The following is a 12,116-nucleotide window of genomic DNA, read 5'->3' as shown; positions in this document are numbered from 1 at the left end:
TCTTTGAACCAACCTAGCAAAACCTTGCCTCCCCTGTGAAGGCCAACTAATAATCACACACCTAGGAGAATCTACACTAACAGGAAAACCACTCTTAAGTCATGTGGCCTATTCTGATGAGTCTTCAGTCTCTGCACTGGCTGAATGGATACAGACAGGTTTACTGGGCATGGTAGTCCTTCAGTTTTTGGTGAAACTCCTCCCTCGGGTTTGCTTTGTTGAAACTTCTGTAAGGTCCACTTTGAGAAATACTGTTCTAGAGTTGGCAAAGCACTTTTTAGGGGCAGCATTCTTCAGAGGTAGGTGAGTTCTCTCTCTCTGCCAGTAACAAGGTCTTAACATATTCATAGCATATTCATAGGTTGTCATCCAGAGTCTTTCTTTTTTGTTTTGCCTTATCAGCCTGCACTTGGACTTGAACAAGCAAGATTCCTACGAATGGTTCCTTAGCTATAATATATTTATAGTAACTCTTAGTTTCTATTGTTATCTCATGGATACTAAGTGCATGACTTTACACCTGTGGCATTTTATCACCTAAACCGTCCTCATATTTTTGAATTGTTCTTTATTTTTAGAGCTACTAAAGACTGTATTGCCCTCTGCCTAAAGTGGCATCTCAAATCCATTCTAAAGAAGTTCTCTGTCAGTTAAATTTTTAAATCAGTTTGACAAACATGTATTAAGTCTGTGTTGGTTCTGAGGAAGATCCAAAGTTCAGATAGTTCCTACCCTCGGAGTGCCCAGGCTAATAGCTGTAACCTTGTGTATTTACTTGATAACTCAAATGGTCTTGAAATCATGAGAATTGGAACTCTAAGCCAACCTCCAAATCTTAACTCAATCTAACCTGGAGTCTTCTCTTCTTTGTGGTACAATTCAGATGCCCATTTTAATTCTCAAAGGTGTCACCATGTTCTTCAATGTTGCCGTCAGCACGAGTACATTGCCAATAGATTTCCATATATAGTAACAAATGTGCCAGTAAGCGACCACCCTAATTGCACATCTCTTTCCCTGTGCCCTGTGAATGCCGTACAGTGAGTGATTGATTACCCTCCCATAGGGAGGAGTGAAAGCTGCTTGACTCCTACCAGGATTGCACTGTATATGTAATGATCATCTACATACATTTTACATGTACAATAATTTCCCTTTTTATATGTCAGGTAAATATTTGTAAGAGTTATACTTACACAAATGGAATTATTATAATAAGTACTAATATATTTTTTCAAGTTTCATTGCCTGAATAAAAACTGTTTATCACTGTTAAAAAAATTTTTAAGCAAATTTCTCTGATAAAGACCTTATTTATCTTAAAAAAAAAACAAATTATAATTATATTTCAATACAGTTGGTTTCTTTCGTCATCCTATTTTATTTTGTGCTTTTAAAAAAACTGAGAAAGGGTCCACAGACTTCAGACTGCAAAAGGGATCCAGGGCACAGAAAAGATTAAGAACTCCTGCTCTAAGGCAGATTTCAGAAAAACCTGGAAAGACTTACATGAACTGATGCTGAACATGAACTGATGCTGAATGAAGTGAGCAGAACCAGGAGAACATTGTACACAGTAACAGCAACATTATTCGATGATCTGACTCTCATAGACTTAGCTCTTCTCAGCAGTGCAAGGATCTAAGACAATTCCAAAAGACTCATGATGGAAAAAGCTATCCACAGCCAGAGAAAGAACTATGGAGTCTGAATGCAGATCAAAGCATACTATTTTTACTTTTTTTGTTGTTTTTTTCCTCATGATTTTTCTCCTTTATTCCAATTCTTCTTCCACAACATGACCAACGTGGAAATATGTTTAATATGATTGTACATGTATAGCCTATATCAGATTGCCTGACATTTTGGGGAGAGGAAAGGAAATAAAGGGAAGGAGAAAAAAATTGGAACTCAAAATCTTATAAAAGTGAATGTTGAAAACTAATATCAATTAATTAATTTTTTAAAAAAGAAATAAAGAATTTAAAAAGCTGGAGGAATGTTTAGTGCTCTTGGCTAGGCTATGTCAATATAATAAAAATTACAGTACAAAAAAAATTAATTTATACTTTTAACACTATACCAAAGAAATTACCCTGGGGATACTTTATTGAACTTGATAAAAGAATAAAATTCACTTGGAAAAACAAAAGATCTAGAATACCAAGGAAAATGATAAAAAGAAGTATGGATGAAGGGAAAATAACACTTCCAAATCTCAAACTATATTATAAAGCAGCAATCATCAAAACCTTCTGGTATTGGTTAAAGAACAGAGAAATCAATGGAAAAAACTAGACAAGGGAGATTTCAAAACAAAGAACTCCATAACCCAATGTTTGATAAAGCAGAAAATATAGATTTCCTAGGAAAAAATTCTCTATTTGACAAAATAGAAATGGAAATTTGACAAAATGGAAAACTGGAAAAGCAAAATGTGGCTTAGAATAAAACCTTGTACCATATTACATGACTCAATCTAAAGGGATATATGACCTTAATAATAAAGATCATAGTATTTTTAAAAATTAGAAGAGAAACAGATTATATACCTTCACAGTTATGGATGGGAGAAGTATTCTTAACAAGAGATAGAAGCCAACTATAAAAGAGAAAATAAATAACTTTGATGACCTGAAGCTGAAAAGCTTCTGCACAGACAAAACTAATGCATAAGAAGAAAAGTGGTCAAATAAGAAAAAAATCTTTGTATCAAATTTCTCTGATAAGAGTTTGGTATCCAGATATATTAAACAATTAATAAACAGATGTAAGACTAATAGTCATTCCCCAATAGATAAGTGATCAAAGGACACGAACAGCTTTTAAAAGAACTGTAAAATATTCACAACCACATGAAAGAATGCTCCAAATCACTAATAAAAGAAATGCACATCAAAACAACCTTAAAGTTTCACCTCACACACTGAAAATTGGCAAGATATGACCCAAAACGGCAACAGTCAGCATTGAAGGAGTTGTCAAAGGATAGGCATACTAATACGTAGTTGGTAGTTGGTGAGGCTGTGAAATGGTACAACCATTTTGGGAAGCAATTCGGAATTATGCAAATAAGTAACTAAAATGTCCATACTCTGAATCAGAGACTCTTACTGGGCTTAAACCAAGAAGAAAATCTCCATAGACTCCAAAATATTTCTAACAGAATTTTTTGTGATAGCTAAGAATGAGAAACTAATTTTATATCCATCAATTGTGAAATGGCTAAACAAATTGTGGTACATGAATGTAATGGAATATTATTGTGCTGTAAGAAATGATGTGTGTGATGAATGATATATTGATAATATCTGTATGAATTGATACAGAGTAAAACAAAGCCAAAATAAAAACAATATACACAGTAACTACAATGTAAATGGAAAGAACTACAAACCAAAAAAATCAAAAGTAAATTTGGCAAAATTATAAAGATCAGGCAGGACTCAAATGAATAGCTATGAGAAGACACTCCCAAGACACCACTTCATGGAAGTGGAAAATCCACAGGTGTTATAAATTGTACATGCTTTCAGACTTTTTCAATGTATCAATCAGTTCTGCTGATTTTTTTTCCTCTCTAAAAAAATACATTTTGTCACATGGGATAGCTATCTAGGAAAGGGAGGAATACTTGGGATACTTATGGCAGTGTAAGAAAGAGAACGGATCAAAATTTCTTAAATATAGCTAAAGCCTTCTAGAGAAGAAAAAAGAAATCCTTCCAAACATCCATTAACAAAATAGAAAAAAAAGAAAATTAATGAACTGAATACGCATTTAAAAAATTCAAAAGCCAACAAATAAACAAACCTAAAAATAGCAGGGAATATTAAAAACGAGAGGAGAAACAGATAAATTGGAAACCAAAAAAATTACTGAAATGATAAATAAAACTAAAAGTTGGTTCTCTGAAGAGACCTAATAAAATTGATGAACATTTAGCCAATCTGATTAAAAAGAAGGCAGGAAATAAAATCAACCAAATATCCAATGAGCAAGGTAAAAATCACAAGAAAAATTAGAAAAAATAAAAAGAATAAACAGAGCATATACACAGTTATATGCTAACAAAACTGAGAACACAAAAGAAATAGAGGAATACCTTCAAAAATGAAAATACCCAAACTGAAAGACCAAATTGAGATCCTAAATAACCCAATATCAGAAAAGTAAATGGAACTAGCCTTAAAAGAATAACCAAAGGAAAAAACTACTCATCCTGATGGAGTCAAAGGGGAATTCTATCAAACTTTTAAAGAACAATTACTACCATTACTACACAATTATTCTCTAAAATTGAGGGGGTGACAGGAGGACAGGGAATCACCCTTACAGATTCTTTAAGTATGACAAAAATAGTTCCAATACCTAACCAGAGGTGGGGAACCTGCAGCCTCAAGGACATATGTGGCCTCTAGCTCCTCAAGTGCAGCCCTTTAACTGAGAAAAATAAATCTTTTCATTCTGTGAAGTTTGGATTAGGTCTAAGGGCAGCACTTGAACACCTTAGAGGGCCATTTGTGGCCTCAAGGCTGCAGATTCCCCATCCCTGACCTAAACCAAAGCATAGAAGAGGCAAAGATCAATATCATTAATGAACAATTTACAACTTTTAAATAAAATTCTATTAGCTAGGCTTCCATGATTTATTCAAGAAATCATTCATTATGACCAAATGGGATTTATCATAGTATTTCGTTCAATATTAGGAAAACAATCAACAAAATTAATTAGACTAAAATAAGAATATCCAAAAGAACATAATTATTTCAAAATATGCAGAAAGCCTTTGACAAAATACAATACTCATTTTTATGCCTGAAAAAAAACTACATAGGCATAAAGGGACCTTTTCTTTTGAATATCATTAAAAATATCTATCAAAAACTAAAAGCAATGAGGATACACTAGAACCTTTTCCAATAAATACAGTAGTAAAACAAGGATGCCCACACTCTGAATCATTATTTGATATAGTTTTAGAAATGCTGGCAACAGCAATAAGACAATAGAAAAACATTAAAGGCATAAAGTAAAGAGGAAATAAAATTATCACTATTTGTTGTTGATACTGTAGTTTATCTGGAAAGTCCTAAGGAATCAGCAAAGTTACTGAGATAAGATTCAGCAAAGTTGCAGACTACAAAATAAATAAAATAAATAAATTCTAAAAAAATCAACTACATTTCTAGATAATAATGACAAAATTTAAGAAGCTATAATAGACAGGGAAATCCCATTCCAAATAACTATAAAATGGATAAATTATCTGGGGACCAATCTACCAAAGCACAGAAAAGTCTTACAGAGATTCAATTATAGAGCGATACAAAATTCATTTGAAAACCTAAAAAATTCATTTGGAACAACAAGAACTAGAATATCAAAGGAAATTTTGAAAAAACATTGGGACAAAGGAAGAATAGCACTTCCAGACACATCTGGCATTGGTTAAAAAAGGTAGACCAATGGGAAAGACTAGACAAGGGTAAATCAGATACAATGGAACTCAATAATTCAGTGTTCAATAAACCAGAAAACATAAAATACTTAGAAAAGAAATTCCTATTTGATTAAAAGACAAACTGCTAGGAAAACTGGAAAGCAATATAGCATAAATTATACTTAGAATAATACTTTATACCATATTCCTCAATATATTCTAAATGGATATATGACCTTAAAATTAAAGAATATACTAGGTAGCACAGTGGATAGCGTGCTAGGCCAGGGAGTCAGGAAGACTCATCTCCACTAGTTCAAATCTGGCCTCATACTACTAGCTGCGTGATCCTGGGCAAGTCACTTAACCCTGTTTGCCTCATTTTCCCCATTTGTAAAATGAGCTGGGGAAAGAAATGGCAAACAACAATAATAACTGGAATATTACTGTCTGTGAGAAATGATGAACATGATGACTACAAAGAAGCACGGAAATATCTACATGAACCGATGCAGTGAAACAATGGAAAAGAAAAAAAAAACTGACCACACAAAAAAACAATCAAAAGTGAACACCATAAAATTATAAAGAACAAGCACAGCTCAAAAGAAGAAATGAGAAGTCACTCCCACTCCATCTCTTTGCTGAGGTGGAGAGTCAATATATGCACATTACACATACTTTCAGACTTTTTTAATGGATTGATCATTTACACTGATTTTTTCCTTTTCTTTTGGTTTGTTTTTTTTTTTTCCTTAAAAACACTATGTCATATGAGATAGCTCTCTAAGAGGAGAGGAGAAAGCATACTGGGGCAAACTAAGGTTATGTTTAAAAAAAAAAATAAAGACATCAACAAAAACTTGTTTTAACCCTAACCTTAATAAGTAGAAGAGGCAACTAGTTGGCTCAGTGGATAGAGAGCCAGGCCTGAAGTCAGGAAGACCTGAGTTCAAATCTGGCCTCAGACATTTACAAGCTGTGTGAGCCTGGGCAAGTCACTTAACCATGTTTGCCTCAGTTTCTTCATCTATAAAATGAGCTGAGAAGGAAATGACAAACCACTCCAGTATCTTTGCCAAGAAAACCCCAAAAAGGATCACAGAGAATCAGAGAGGACAGAAAATGACTAGACAATAGCTAATAAATAGAGGAAAATAGAAGGAAATTCAGAGGAAGACAGACAATCTAAGCAGCTTTGGAACTAAAGTGTTGATTAAATTCATTTTAAAAAATAAACAATACATAATAGAAATTTGAAGTTTCATACACAATTCTTTTCTTATTCTTTTTATATGAAAATATTCATTTTTATTGATGGTTGTCACGTTCAGAATAACAAAATTAAAATTAAAATATTGGAAAGATTAAATCGAAAATAAGAATTTTGAGCAAAGTATGAAACAATTATTTTTGTATAGGATAAGAAAAGTTAGTCACTTTGATAACTTCAAATCAATTTTTGAAAAATCATGCTCTAAGTGAAAAAATACTAGCCTTCTATTTACCTTAAATTTAATTTTTGGTTTTCTAAGCACTCTAAATACTGTTGTTGTTATTGTTGTTGTGTCTAACTCTTCATGACCCCTTTTGGGTTTTTCTTCGCAAAAGATAGTGGAGTGGTTTGTCATTTCCTTCTCCAGCTCATTTCACAGATAACAAAACTGAGACAAACAAGATTAAATGACCTGCCCAGGGTCACAAAGCTAGTGTCGAAGGCCGAATTTGAACTCAGGTCTTTCTGACTCCAGGCCCAGCACTCTATCCACTGTGCCACAGCTGCCTAAATACAGTATGACAAGAGTTTTTTGTTGTTTTTAAAGCATCTACCTACAACATGGGACCATCTCCAGTCATCCTAATCTATATCATGCCACTGGACCCAGATGGCTCCATAGCAGAGAATGAAGCTGGTAACTTTGTACAGCCCTCCCTCACTTAAATCCAATTCACTGGCAAGTCATGACTTCACCTTCCTAATGTCACAGTCCTCTTTAAGAATGAAGGACAAACAACCACTTGTGAGTAGTCTGAGCTGCCCCACTGCGGACCCAACTGACTAGATCTAGTTGGGCAATGCAGTTAATTCCTTCCTTCCTCCCTCCCTTCCTTCTCTCTCTTCTCTCCCTCCCTCTGTTCCCTCTGTCCACATAGGGAATCATACCCTTACCTGCAGGTCCTCTGCCTAAAAGAATATAAATTTTGATCACTGAAATCTCCGAAGATGTTTACAGGCTAGATTTCTTTCTTAAGGACCATGCCTTAAACCCAAATCTCTCTGGCTCCCATGGATTGGACAACAATAGGTCCCAGCCCAAGCCTCACTTGGTGTTTGGGCCTTGATGGCTCAGAGTGAGTGTAAATACCAATTGTTTGTTTTGGCCAGAAACCCTGAGGGTTTTCCCCTCCCAGATTGAATTTTTTTTTTTTTTTACTAGGTAAAGGAGGCCATTCATCGTCTCATATCTTACCTAGCTTTAATCACTGAATAGGTATTGCCTCAGACAAACAGACCTGGGAGGCTTAAAAAGGTCGAAGTCTCCCACTGCATTCAGGGTCATCTCTAGTTGTCCTGATCTATATCATGTCACTGGACCTAGATGGCTCCAGAGGAGAAAGTGAGGCTGATGACTCTGCTCAGCCTTCCTCACTTAAATTCAATTCATTTGCAAGTCATGGCATCACCTTCCTGATGTCATGGTCCTCTTCCAGAATGAAGGACAAACAACAACAACCTACAACATGAAACAGAACTTAACCAAGGTCTCAACCATCTAGCATCTTTGCAACATTGAGCATAACAGCAAGTCATTATTCTACAAACCCTTATCAGTACAAACCCGTGTACTTATAAACTACACTAGTTACATGCTACACTAATTTACAGAATCCAGTCAACATTCCTTTGAAGGACAGACAACACACTGCCTGAAGTAAGAATGTACTTGTTGTTCAGTCATTTCAGTCAAGTCCATATGGGGTTTTCTTGGCAAAAATACTGGAGTGGTTTGCCATTTCCTTCTCCAGCTCATTTTACAAATGAAGAACTGAGGCAAACAGGGTTAAGTGACTTGCCCAGGGTCACACAGCTAGTAAGTGTCTGAGGCCACATTTGAACTCATGAAGATGAGTCTTCCTGACTCCAGGCCTGGCACTCTATCCACTGAAATCATTATTTGGTGACTATTGCTACTATCTAACAAAAATTTGGCTAACAGATGCTATCTTGTCTACCCAGAAACTAATTGTTTCACAAAATGCCATATTTAGCAAACATGAGTAACATATACCCTAATTGAGCAACAACTGTAAAAATGTTTTTAAAAATGCTAAGTGCCTTAATTTCCTTCTTTAAAACCACACATTTTAATTCCCTTCAAAAGTAACAAGACTAAAATGCAACTTAATACAAGATAATATACTGTATCTTAAAACTGAATGCCAAAATCTAGGTCATTCTAAATATTTCCACTCTGAGAAACAATTGCAACTATTCCAAGCTAGCTCCTGCTCTCAAACCTATTGCCTTTAGGATAAAATGCCAAATCCTAAATTTATCACTTAAATTCCTTCACAATCTGGCCTAAATTTCCAAGATTATTTCACATTACATACTCCCCTTTATAGACTTTGCTTTCTAGTCACAGTGCCCTACTTGCTATTCTCAGAATTTAGTTCCCCATCTCCCACCTCTGTGCCTTTTCACAGACTTCTTTGCCCATGCCTGTGAAATGCATCTCTACTTGTAATCATTACCTTCCTTCAAGGCACAGTTTATGTGCCACCTTCTATAGGAAGTTTCTTTCATTTTACATTTGTATTATTATTATTATCTGTATCTCTAGGGTCTAGTACAATGCCAGGCAGCAAACAGGCATTTATGAACACTTGTTGACTGATTCATTTTCTGGTCAGTAATGTTACCTCACTTCTCCTCAAATTATCATGTACATATTTATTTCTGTATGTGTTTTATTCTTCCCATTTGAATCTTAGATTCTTGAAGGTAAGAACTAATATTCATTTTCTCTATATCTCTAGCTCCTAGCTAACACAAACTTATACAGAATAGGTGCTTAATAAATGCTTGTTGCGGGGCAGGTAGGTGGCACAGTGGATAGAGCACCAGCCCTTAAGTCAGGAGGACCTGAGTTCAAAGCTGGCCTCAGACCAAACACTTGACATGCACTAGCTGTGTGACCTTGGGCAAGTCACTTAACCCCAATTGCCTTACCAAAAAAAATTAAATTAAATTTAAAAATGCTTGTTGGATTTGATTACAAATGAATGATTAATATCTTCAGGATTTTTCTTTCATTCTTTCATAACTACCCTCCAAACTTGCCCCATGAAAAAGTAGAGAAAATAAGGATGGAGCCATATTGTATATCCTGGGGAAGAATTTTTCAAAAATCTTGAAAGGAATCCAATCAGGACAGAATACAAGACACTCATGTCCTTGTTCTTAACAGCTGTCCTCTTTAAGACAGCCCAAAATCACCTTAGTTTTTTGTTGCAGGCATTTTTTTTTTGGCTGTCATATAATGTTATTCATTTTTATTAAGTTTGTAGAATAACAAAACTCCCAAATCTTTTTTTAAAAATGGCTACCTTACCATGCCTCAACCAACTTGTACTTACACAGGTAAGTTTTTGAACCCAAATGTACCTCTATTAAATTTCATTTTAGTAGGTTTGATTGAAAAAAAAAATTAAGAAAGAAAAATCTTCTGGAGTGGATGGGTAATACCACTTCTGGCGGTAGGATTAAAAAGTTAATGTTGGAAGTATCTACCTATCTGCTAGATTCAGAGTAATCAAAATTAAACTAAATAAAATAAAACTAAAAGTTAATTAAAAATAATAATTTGCATTTATACAAGGTTTACAAAGTGCTTTCCTTACAACCACCTCCCCTTTCAAGACCTCCATTTTCTCTTTTGCAGAATGAGGATATTATCTATAAGATAACAATCTCACTAATATTATCAATGAGGATAAAATGATTACAATTATTACTACTTATCAAATTAGCATGTATATACTTATCTGTTTATGTGTTTTATCCTCCCATTTGAATCTTAGGTTCTTGAGGGCAAGAACTATTGTTCATTTTCTTTATATTTCCAGCTCCTAGAACACAAACTTACCCAGAGTAGGTGCTTAATGCTTGTTGGATTTGGTTAAAAGTGAATGACTAATATCTTCAGGACTTTTCATTCATTCTTTCATAAGCACTACAAACTTGCCCCGTATTACGACTAAGCAATATTTACTACTAAATGGTATTACTGTTCAGTCCTGTCAAGATCGTCACCCCTGTTTGGGTTTTTCTAGGCACAGACACTGGAGTGGTTTGCCATTTCCTTCTCCAACGCATTTTACAGATGAGGAACTGAGGCAAACAGGATTAAGTAATTTACCCAGGGTCACACAGCTAATAACTGTCTGAGGCTGGATTCGAACTCATGAAGATGCAGCCCTAGCACTCTATCTAGCTGCCTAAGCTAGTATTACTATTAAGTAATATTACTAAGTAGTATTACTACTTAGAACAATAATAATAACTTACATTTCTAGGATGTTTTAAGGTATACAAAGTGCTTTCCTCCCAACCACCTTTGTGAGGTAGGTATTGAAAATATGAGTCCCCATTTACACAAAATGTAAACATCTCTGAACTTCTGGTGTGGGGAAACCCCCTCATCAACGCAAATCTGAAGCTGTTTATGACTAAGCTCCATCCGAGGGAGTTGCCAGAAGCTCAGAGAGGTTAAGTGGCACGGCCAGGGTCACACAGCTAGTAAGTGTCACAAGACGGTCTGGAATCCAGGCCTTCCAGATGCCAGGCTCAGCTCTCTCCCTCTCTGCACTAGGCCACCTTGCCTCAACAGGGGGCTTGATGCGTCTCTAACGCCTAATCCTAAAGCCTGGGATCCGACCAGAGCCCACGACCGAGCAAGGCCTGGACAGAGCCGCCACCCTCCGCGCCTTTGGCTGCCTCTGGGAGCCAGGGAGGGAAAGCTTCGCGTCCCGTCCGGACCTTCTGCGGGCGCCACGAAAAGACGCCAATAAACCGGGGCACGGGAGGCTGCGGCCGGCCTAGGGCAGACGCGGCGAACAACTCTCCCGCCAGCCCCTTCTCGGCAGGGCCTCGTCCGCCGAGCCCGCCGGAGCGCCCTGCTCCGAGTCCTCTGGCTCCCCGACCCCAAGGGCCCACGGCTTCCCCGACCTGAAACTGCGACGCGGGAGGCTCCTTCGCAGACCGAACTTCCCGCCGCTTCAGCCGACACCGGATTCCCTGAGCATCTCCCGCCCCAGCCGCACTACGCAATATCCTCGTCTCCCATTGGCTACTGAGAGGGCGGACTTGCTAGAACCGACCCTTGCCCCACCTCTCTCCTTTGCCCTCCCCCCACCCCTTTGGGCATTCTGGGACCTGTAGTCCTCGAGATCCGATAACCTGATTTCCTAGCTCCGCGACCAACTGCATGCTGGGACTTAGCCTCATGGGAAATGTAGTTTAGCGTAGTCTGGAAGTGACCGGTTTGGATTGTTGCCACTAGTTCTTAACTGTTTAGGTACCCTATGGGGGGTATCTCTCATTTTATGCAACAAAGGTTTTCCTGAAAAGTTGAATGTAAATCTGTAGGATACAATGTAAAAACTT

The 12,116-nt window shown here is 36.7% G+C and overlaps 1 protein-coding gene across 1 annotated transcript in view; it reads right to left on the bottom strand.

The window, feature by feature from the left end:
• VRK1 (VRK serine/threonine kinase 1) overlaps window positions 1–11,772 on the bottom strand; it is a 147,631-nt gene extending 135,859 nt beyond the window's left edge. Inside the window, exon 1 of the mRNA XM_027849192.1 lies at window positions 11,679–11,772. The gene's annotated coding sequence lies outside the window, so the exon portion shown is untranslated. The remainder of the gene's footprint in view (window positions 1–11,678) is intronic.
• Between the last annotated feature and the right edge of the window lie 344 nt (window positions 11,773–12,116).

Source organism: Vombatus ursinus, unplaced genomic scaffold, assembly GCF_900497805.2.
Source record: "Vombatus ursinus unplaced genomic scaffold, bare-nosed wombat genome assembly UNPS02007284.1, whole genome shotgun sequence".
Classification (NCBI taxonomy): domain Eukaryota; kingdom Metazoa; phylum Chordata; class Mammalia; order Diprotodontia; family Vombatidae; genus Vombatus; species Vombatus ursinus.
This window is presented reverse-complemented; position numbering and strand designations above follow the sequence as displayed.